The sequence below is a fragment of the Oryctolagus cuniculus genome, chromosome 18 (assembly GCF_051225735.1).
Source record: "Oryctolagus cuniculus isolate XC-2025 breed Fujian yellow rabbit chromosome 18, ASM5122573v1, whole genome shotgun sequence".
Lineage (NCBI taxonomy): Eukaryota > Metazoa > Chordata > Mammalia > Lagomorpha > Leporidae > Oryctolagus > Oryctolagus cuniculus.
Window position 1 is genome coordinate 45,132,975 of NC_142884.1, and position 10,529 is coordinate 45,143,503.

Consider the following 10,529-nt stretch of genomic DNA (forward strand, 5'->3'; position numbering starts at 1 on the left):
TTTCTTTAATTCGTTGATGTTTTTCATTGGTAGATTTCCTGGTTGAGATGTCTTTCTTAGATGAAGACATTCATCTGGAGCATTCAACTAGAACACTGAAGGGTGACGTCTGTCTTAATGAGGGATCCTAAGCTATGACATCAGGGGCTTTCAAAAGTTTTTCATTATGATTAACTCTTTTTTTAAGAGGATTTATTTATTTTATTTGAAAGGCAGAGTTAAAGAGGCAGAGAGAGAGAGAGAGAGAGAGAGAGAGAGAAATCTTCCATCCACTGGTTCACTCCCCAAATGGCCTCAACAGCTGAGACTGGGCCAGGCCAAAGCCAGGAGCCAGGAGCACATGGGTACAGGGCCCCAAGCACTTGGGCCATCTTCAGCTGCTTTCCCAGGTGCATTAGCAGGGAACTGGATTGGAAGTGGAGCAGCAGAGAATTGAACCTGTGCCCATAGAAACTACCGGCACTGCAAATCCTGGCTTAATTTGCTGTGCCACAGCCCCAGCCCTACCCACATGATTAACTCTTAAAAAGTGAGAGTTTCAGAAAAGAAAACTTAGGGCAGGCATTTGATACGGCAGTGAAAACACCATTTAGGATGTCGACATCCTTTATTAGCGTGCCTGAGTTCAAGCCCTGGCTCTGGTCCTTATCCAACTTCCTGCTAATGCACACCCTGCAAAGTGACAGATGATGGCTCAAGTACTTGGATCCCTTTCACTTACACAGGAGATTTGGATTGAGGACCTGACGCCGACTTTTGGGGAATGAGCCACTGGATGGGTTGTCTCTCTGCCTCTCAAATAAAAATTAAAATAAAAAATAAAAATTAAATTCAACATCAAACTTGACGGTCACATAGTGACGCATGCTTAATACAGTGGTTGTGCAAGAGCGGTCTTGCAGCATCAGCAGCAGCGGAGCCTGGGAAACTCTTAGTAATGCAACCCTCGGGCCCCACCCCAGAGATGCTGTGTCAGAAGTTCTGAGAGCTTTACTCAGCAACTTTGATACCTGTTAAAATCAGAGCATGACTACATACTACAGTACTGAACACTGTGGTGCTCTAACCTATTTAATTCAAAAAAAGAAAAAGGGAAATTTGGCTTGAAGCCACTAGTTTCGGGGTAATTTAAAAAGAAAACCCCCAAGGCCCTTCCCAAACTCACCTCACCTGCTCTCCGTAACTTTTCAGCCAGCTTTAGCCATGCCTACTTCTTTCTGTTCTTGAATTCGAACTCAGAGCCCTTCTCCTCCTAAACCTCTGTCCCTGGTGGCCGCTGCTTGGCGAGTTCTACCCCAGCTCTTGCACGGTTGGCTCCTGCCTCCTCAGGGGTCTAGGCTCAGAGAGACTGCTCTGCCTAAAGTGCTCTCCGCAAGTCTGTTTTCTCTTAGCGTGCTTAAAAATGACCTCCAATTGAATGTTAGTTATGTAGAACAGCACGTAGCGCATAGTAGGTCTTCAATAAATCTTGTTGAAGGAACGAAAGAATGGATAAGTAATTCCCCACCAGGAGGACTGGGGAGTGTTTTCCGCCCCCCAAAGCCCTGGTTGCCCCCGCTGCCATGATCTTCCCTTCCTCCGTGGGAAACCCTTGCCACCGTTTTGGAAGGTGGGATAGAGATTGCAATCCCCTCTGCTGGGATGTTCCTGGCCTCCAAGCCCTGTGTCCTTCTCCATGGATATTTTAATGAGGGAAACATAACAGGTTTAGAGTTAGGGTTCCTGGATTCCAGGGAGAGCTCAACCACAGCTTGGCTTGTGTGACCTTGGGTCGGTCAAGTACAGTAGGGGTCATACTGCCTGCCCTGGCTCCCTTACAGAGTTGTCAGGGTCATATAGGGGAGGACTTATGAAAATGCCCTGGATTACAAAGGACTCACAAACTTAACATGTAAGGTGTTGACCCATAGTCCACAAAGAGTCCAGGCATGCAAAACCACGAAAAGACCTGCGCGTCTTCTCCAAGGAGTCCCTGAGCCACAGGTCTAAAAGAGGCCATGTAGCGATTTGCATAATTCTTTGCATATTGTTTGCAAGTCATTTGAGGCAGGTGGGAGTGCACCAAGACCCATAATGCCTTGTGCTCCCTCCCCCAACAATCCTTGGCCTCTGCACCTTTGTGTCCTCCCTGGTGGAGCCCCGCCTGGAAGATGTGGGTTGGGCTCCCCTGGGGGCTCCATGGCCACGCCCTCTGCAGCAAGAAGCCTGCAACTGGGCAAATCTTTGCCCAAAGGGGGCCTGGGATGCCGCGCTGTCTGACGGCTGGCAGATCTTCAGCGTGACTGAGCTTTCACAGTTGAAACCATTAAAGGTGATTCTGCTTTTAATTCTTTGTGGTCGTTCTCACTCTTTTCCGTGGAGAAACCTCTGATTTTCACTTGCGAGACGCTTGGCTGCGCTTGTCATATCCTAAAAGGTGATTTCAGTTCTCCGATGCCAAAGAATCTTTTCTGTTAATCAAAACACAGCTGCAGAGGCCCGTTGATCTGCTAATGGGCACCCCAACTCTGGGGTAGGTCTGTCTGTACCTGGGAAAATAGATATAATTAGGATAACAGATATCATATGTCTATGCAAATGCCGCAGGTAAAAAATGACTGGAAATGAGACAGGGCTCAAGTCGCCAAATCCCATCAGACCAGCTGCACAGCTTAACCAGACGCTACCACCATTGCTACCAGGGCTTCCCCAGGGCCAGCTCCGATGCCCTCTCTTCATCCCCTAGGCTGGACCCCACATGCAAATGTCTTTTCTTTTTTAATACCAAGATAGATCCTGGTTTTTGAAAGGATTTTTAGATTAACACGTGTAGCTCTTTAGGGGGCACAGTGCACTATTTCAGCCCATGTGTGCGGCACAAAAGGATCAAATCAAGAAGTCTGCTTCTGCGTTTCTTCATCTTTCTGCATAGTCGGAGCCCAGCAACTCCTCTTCAAACAGTGCAGAGTGCATTACCGGAAGTCACACTTACCCGTTTGTAACGTGAACACTGGAACTGACTCCTATCTGGTTGCGTTTTGGGACTTGCTAGCCAGCACCCTTCTTCTCTCTTCCCATTTATGCCACCTTTCCCAGCCTCTAATAATCGCTGTTCTAAACTCAGATGACGCGTAGCCTTTGTCTTTCTGTGTCTGGCTGATTGCTTGAATATGATGACCTCCAAGTGCATCCATTTTGGTCCAAATGTCAGGATTTCTTCCTATTTGTATGGCTGAATAATGTCCCGCTGTGTGCACAGTCCACATTTTCTTGATCTGTTCATCCACTGATGGATACGTAGGTTGATTTCATGTTTTGGCTACTGGACATAGTGCTGAAATGAACATGGGAGTAAGCAAGGTGTCTCTTTGATATAATGATTGCATTCCCTCCAGATGCATTGCCAGATGGACACCCAGAGGCAAATAGCTGTAGATTCCCCAAGTTTTTGAAAAAGGCTCTTTCAACCCCATGTCTTAGGAGGCCATAGGGATTCTAGAATCAGAGACAAAATGAGAGAAAGCCAGAGACAGCCTCGTCGATGTTTTCCCTTTAATAAGGATTCGCTCCCAGTGCATCTGCTCGGTAACGGGAGAGGGCCTGCCAATGGTTACTAAGACCGGGCAGCGTTTCCCGAAGAGAGCGATTGTGCTTGCTGGGAGTCACGACACTCAGGTTCTTAAAAATGTTATGTTTCTGCTTAGGGTCTGATTTTTTAAAGGATTCTATTTCTTTTTTCAGTGACAGGTAGTAACTGGGCGGTGTGATGTTTCAGTACGTGTGTGCACCCTGCAGCAATCACGCGAGATGAGCAGATAAGGCAAATGACACGCGTACACCACGACGCACCGTTCAGCTACAGAGATGGGCGAGATTCCGTCATTGGCGGCAACAAGTTTGATCTTGGAGGACTTCATGTTAGGGGAAGGGCACAGAAAGACAAATGCTGCGTGATCTCACTCATATTGTAGATCCAAAAAAAAAAAAAAACAGATGGCTTAGGTTTAAGTCCTGTTTCAGCCTCTTCCTCATTGGTGGGCGCCTGAGCAAGAGAGAAGTCACTCTGTGTTTTGGGTTCCTGGCCCTGAAATGGGTGCAGAAACACGTGCCTGAAAGCATGTCCTGAAGGGGCCTGGCAAGCTGTTGGCTTGCACACAACATCTTGCTCACATATTGCTAAGAGATGTAAGAGTGAAGAGAAGAGAGGGTAGGGCCCAGTGTCCCCACTCCACTGCACAGCCCAGTGTCCTTACTCCACTGCACAACTCAGTGTCCCCACTGCACAGCGCAGTGTCCCCTTCTACTGCACAGCCCAGTGTCACCACTGCACAGCCCAGTGTCCCCACTCCACTGCACAGCCCAGTGTCCTCACTCCACTGCACAGTCCAGTGTCCCCACTGCACAGCCCAGTGTCCCCACTCCACTGCACAGCCCAGTGTCCCCACTCCACTGCACAGCCCGGTGTCCCCTCCACTGCACAGTGCAGTGTCCCCACTGCACAGCCCAGTGTCACCACTGCAAACCCAGTGTCCCCACTCCACTGCACAACCCAGTGTTTCCACTGCACAGCCCAGTGTCCCCACTCTACTGTACAACCCAGTGTTCCACTCTACTGTACAACCCAGTGTTCCCACTGCACAGCCCAGTGTCCCCACTCCACTGCACAGCCCAGCGTCCCCACTGCACAGCCCCTTGTCCTCACTCCCACTGCATCGTTCCCTCTCTCTGCCCTTGGACACATCGCTGCTGTTCTCTAAGCCCCATCTGGGTAATGGGCTAACAATGTCTGTTTTCTTGGGCTGTTCTGAGTAGACAGTGGGTCCAGTGCACCATGAATCAGAAGCTAGTTGTGTAAGTGGAGTAACGGTGCTTGCGTCTTTTGCTGAGACTGGGGAGGGTTTCATTTGTAAAACCTGTGTCCACTGCGGGTTGAAGAGGTCCTTGCTCCTGTCTGGTTTATTCAAAGGGCCCCAGAACCCTGCAGGCAGGACCTAGGCACTGCCCTTATGCTGTGCAGGAATTCAGTGCGGACATCCAACTCCGACCAAACGAGGGTGACTGCATATGGACCCCTGACGTGACTGCTGGGGTTGGGGCCCTTGCTTTTCCAATTCTGTGTGTTCTCTGCCTGGCACTGGTGCCTAGTGCCTTGTAGACGCACTACAATGCTTATTGCTTTGTGGATGCACAGACGAATCCTCTGAATCAATGGATGGTCAATTCCATTGTGCCCTTAACTTCTCTGCCTTGTGAGGGGAGTGGAGAAAGCTGCCGGAACCCTGGTCCCTCTACAAATGGTGGCAGGGGGCTGTAGTTGTACAGCGTATGCAGTCTTTGGAGTCAGAGCCACATTTAAATCTTGGTTTTGGCTTACCTTAGGAGTGATCTTTAAAAAAAAATTTATGGACTCAGTTTCCTCCTCTGTAAAATGGGGAGAAAAATGTGACCTCCTTATGAAGTGATTGTGTGCTCTGGACACGCGTGCTTGCCTGGCAAGTGCCTGTGGCAGGTGGTGGAGATGCAGTGGCTCTCCTTCTTCCTTCCTCTTCACCCTCATTTCCTCCCTCCCTTCACAGATTCCAGCGAGAACGTTTCCTATCCAGTGCAGTCCTGAGCCCCAGACGTGAACCCGACGCTTCATCTACCCATGGCATTGATGTCTCTCATTCAGTTGAAGACATCAATATTTGTTCAATAGTATAAGTCTTAAATAAACATCCAAACGACGTATTACAGATGAGGAGAGTCATTTTCGCGTGGCGGATTATCTCACACGATTGTATTTCCATCGTTATCGGGGCCTCTGTAGCTGGCAAATCTTCGCAGGGACTTAAATGATAACATTAGCCCTAATACAATGTGAGATGATGGGCTCATTGGGGTCGGCTTCTTTTTAATGGCGTGTGTCAGCAGTAAATAGCTTGGAAGACCCCAGAGGAGAAAGCACAGCTCACGCTCTCACTGAAGCGATGATATGGATATAGTTAATATCTATATTAAAAACCTTTCAGGCACCATGCTGATACTGAGCGACGTAGTTAGCCATGTGCAGGCAAAAACCCCAGGTGGTTTATGGGACATGATGCCGTGGATGCTGTAGAAACCTTCTTAGGTTGACCACAGTCAAATCTGAGCTTCAGAAATCTTTGATAGACATTTGATCCTAGAGTAAAAAAACTCTGAAACACAACTGGGAAGAATATAATCCTGCCCCCAGCCCCGGCGGTCTGTTGATAAGTTTGCTGCACTATTAAAATGTTTAATCACTTGACTACAGCTAGAGCAGTATTTTGGACTGATGGCAAAAATGGTTCTGGGTTTGATGTCCGGGGAAATGATGCAGAACTTGCACCCGTCTCCTAAAGGCACAGGGTTGAAACATTCAGGGGTCGCAAGCCGGCTGTGCCACGTCCCTGGGACAGGTGCCGAAAGGGGTGCTGGGTCTGCCTGAGGGAGGAGAAAGGACACAGGGGGAGTGGCTGCTGGCTAGGAATATGACTTTCAAGGAGCGGCTCCTCTGTGCCTGAGGGCGGGTCAGAGATCTCAGCTCCGAAGGGCGATGCTGATGCTCAGGTGCCCAGTTTGCCTGGCTGCCAACCTCAGTCTCTCCCCCTGCTCTCTTAGCCATGGACTTCACCCTGGCCTTTCAGATTTAACCCAAAGCACACTGCCTTCTGGGGCGGGGGCAATGCCTCTGGGGACAGTGAGCTCCACCTGGCTACGGAGACCACAGCCTTCTGGGGTTACTAGGGTAACAACACGGTGGTGTCTCTCTATCCATCACTCCTGCTACAGCCAGTCAGCCACAGCCTGAAAGTGCTAAATGGAAAAATCTCAGAAATGACCAATTCATGTGTTTTAAAATGCATGCCTTTCTGAGCTGCATAATAAAATCTCATCCTGCCTGGAGTGCGAATCGTGCCTTCACCTGGCGTATCCAGGCTGTGTATGCTACTCACCCATTAGTGAGTTAGTGCTGGCTTGCTTATCAGAGTGTCACGCTGTGTCAGCCTAATGCTACATTACAAGGCCCGTGCCATTCACCTCTCTCCATCTCTTCATTAGCATTGTGGTCCTCTCACACCATCTCAAGAAAGGTAAGTAGACTACCAGAAGATACTTTCAGAGAGAGAGGAGAGCTGTCATGTTCTCATAATTCTTATTCCACTATATATTTTTTTGATAGGCAGAGTGGACAGTGAGAGAGAGAGACAGAGAGAAAGGTCTTCCTTTTGCCATTGGTTCACCCTCCAATGGCTGCCGCGGCCAGCGCGCTGCAGCTGGCGCACCGCGCTGATCCTAAGCCAGGAGCCAGGTGCTTCTCCTGGTCTCCCATGCGGGTGCAGGGCCCAAGCACTTGGGCCATCCTCCACTGCACTCCCGGGCCACAGCAGAGAGCTGGCCTGGAAGAGGAGAAACCGGGACAGAATCCAGCGCCCCAACCGGGACTAGAACCTGGTGGGGCCGGCGCCGCAGGCGGAGGATTAGCCTAGTGAGCCGCGGTGCCAGCATTATTCCACTATATTATTATAATTGCTCTGTTGGGTTTTTTTTGTTCTATTACTGTGCCTAATTTACAAATGAAACTGTATTGTGGGTAGGTATGAACAGGAAAAAACTAGGTAGAGAGTTCAGGCATCCACGGGGTCTGAGCCTGTGGATAAGGGAGGATTATTGTACTGTGGACCTCTGCCCCCGGCAGATGCAGAGCCGAGGGCCCTCAGCTGGCTACAGACGATTTACTGTCCTGGTAACTGGTCACCCCGGAGCATCCTCAGGAGGGCACCTGCAGCTATGAGGTCACCATTCTCTAAAAGCAGACGTATAAAAATACAGGAACTTCCCTGAACATACTCTGGGCTCTCTGCTAATACAAAGTAGCACACATTTCTTTTAAAAAGTGGATAATTGGCTGGCGCCGTGCTTGGGCCCTGCACCCCATGGGAGACCAGGAGAAGTACCTGGCTCCTGGCTTCGGATCAGCGCGGTGCGCCGGCCGCAGCGGCCATTGGGGGGTGGAACAACGGAAAAAAGAAGACCTTCCTCTCTGTCTCTCTCTCTCACTGTCCACTCTGCCTGCCAAAATAAATAAATAAATAAATAAAAGTGGATAATTGTCTTCCAAATATTTTATACAAAATAATAGGTATTTTAGTAGTAAAGATTACCGTTGCTTAATAAATTTGGGAAATGTTGTATGTCTCATAGAGTCACTGGACACACTGGCATAAGAACGACTTGGATATATGCTGAACCGAAATGCTAGCCAGCAAAACTTTCTATTCACATTACTCAACCATGAGCTGCCTTCCTCATACAATGTCTATTAACACCTTCTCTTTGTGGGACACAGTTTAAGAATTACTTGGGGGGCTGGCACTGTGGCATAGTGGGTGAGGATACTGCCTGCAGTGCCGGCATCCCATATGGGCGTCAGTTCGAGTCCCGGCTGCTCCACTTCTGATCCAGCTCTCTGCTATGGCCTGGGAAAGCAGTGGAAGATGGCCCAAGTCCTTGGGCCCCTGCACCTGGGTGGGAGACCCAGAGGAGGCTCCTGGCTCCTGGCTTTGGATCAGCGCAGCTCCGGCCATTGCAGTCAATTGGGGAGTGAACCAGCAGATGGAAGACCTCTCTCTCTCTCTCTCTCCTTCTCTCTCTATGTGTAACTCTGACTTTCAAATAAATAAATAAATGTTAAAAAAGAGAGAGAGAGAGAGAGAGAGAGAATTGCTTGGGGAAGGATGCATCATGGCACAGCAGATGAAGCCACTGCATCCTGTCTCACATTGCCTTTTGGAGTCCAGGCTGCTCTGCTTCTGATCCAGCTTCCTGCTAATGCACTTGGGAAGGCAGCGGAGGACGGCCCATGTGCTTGAGTCGCTGCCAACCATGTTAGAGACCAGGATGGAGTTCTTGGCTCCTGACTTTGGCAGGGCTCAGATCTGGCTGTTGTGGTCATTTAGGGAATGAACCAGAGGGTAAAAGATCTCTCTCTCTCTCTCTGCCTTTCAAATAAATAAAGTAAATTCTTAAAAAAAGCATTGCTGTGTAATTGGCAGAAATCTGAAAATACTCCGCTCCCACCCCCCTCCCAGAATCTCCTTTCCTGGTCCTTCAAACACTAACGCAGGTTCTGGTGTGAAAGGATTTTGCAGATGTAATTAAAGCCTGGAATAAATGGACCTTAGAAGATGGAGACCGGGAAGGGAGTTTGGCATAATGGTCAGGTCACTGCTTGAGACCCGGCCATCCCATATCAGCGTGCCTGGTTTGAATCTCAGCTCTGCCCCAACTCCAGGTTCCGGCTAACGGGCACTCTGAGAGCCAGCAGGCGGAGGCTCAAGTATTTGGTACCTGTCACCCATGTGGGAGAACTGGGTGGAGTCGCAGGCTCCTGGCTTCAGCCAGCCCCAATCCTGGCTGTTGCGGCTATTTGAGGAAGGAACCAGCAGATGAAAACATTTCTGTCTCTCCCTGTGTTGCTCTCTCTCTCCCTCCATTTCCAAGCAATTCAAAAAGAGAAGAAAAGGAAAGAAGAAAGATACAGAGTGTCTGAGCCAGTCAGGCGAGGCCTTCCTTGGAAGGGTGAGGGTTTGCTGCTCTCCCTCTGGCTTTGAAGGTAGAGAGGACCCAGGTAAGAAGAAGAAGAAGAGTGGGTGGAGAAGCAGCCCAGGCCCCGCCCACAGCCAGCGAGGGACTGGATTCTGCCGCCAACCTGAATGCACTTGGGAGCAGATTCTTTGGCACAGGCCCCAGGGGAGGGCCCAGCTGATTTTGGCCTTGAGACTCTCTGAGCAGAGCACACAGGTGGACCTGGGCACCCGCCCTGCAGACTGACCGGTACCAAACAGGCCAAGCTGCTGAGCTGCGGGATTCTCCGCACAACAGCACAGGACGGCTGCCCGCTGATTCGGAGCAGTCGAAACGGAGTCGATTGCAGTACAGTTTCCCTGCCCTTGGACGTTAGAAGATGTTTCAAGTACATTTTTGAAACGTTATGTTTTATTTCCTTCAAAGACAGACAGAGCAAGCAGCAATCTTCCACCTGCTGGTTCATTCCCCACATGCCTGTAACAGCCAGGGCTGGAGCAGTCTGAAGCCAGGAGCCACAAACTCCACTCTTCTCTCCCACATGGGTGGCAGGAACCCAAGTACGAGCCATCACCTGCTGCTTCCCAAGGTGTGTATTAGTAAGAAGCCAGATGGGAAGAGGAACCAGGACCCAAACCTAGACACTTCGATATGGGATGCAGGCATCTTTAAAAAAAAACACCTCATATTTTTCTTTTTAAAAAAGATGTCATTATTTATTTGAAAGAGTTACAGAGAGGCAGAGGCAGAGAGAGAGAGGTCTTCCATCCCCTGGTTCATTCTCCAGATGGCCGCAATGGCCGGAGCTGCACAAATTTGCAAGCAGGAGCCAGGAGCTCCTCCATGTCTCCCATGTGGGTGCAGGGATCCAAGGACTTGGGTCACTGTCTACTGCTTTCCCAGGCCATAGCAGAGAGCTGGATTGCAGTGGAGCAGCTGGGACTTGAACCGGCATCCAT

The 10,529-nt window shown here is 49.7% G+C and overlaps 1 long non-coding RNA gene across 1 annotated transcript in view; it reads left to right on the forward strand.

Moving 5' to 3' along the window:
• Nucleotides 1-6,308, forward strand: part of LOC108176725 (uncharacterized) — a 27,080-nt gene extending 20,772 nt beyond the window's left edge. Inside the window, exon 3 of the long non-coding RNA XR_016224999.1 lies at nt 5,556-6,308. This is a non-coding gene — a long non-coding RNA (uncharacterized LOC108176725). The remainder of the gene's footprint in view (nt 1-5,555) is intronic.
• Nucleotides 6,309-10,529: the final 4,221 nt, after the last annotated feature.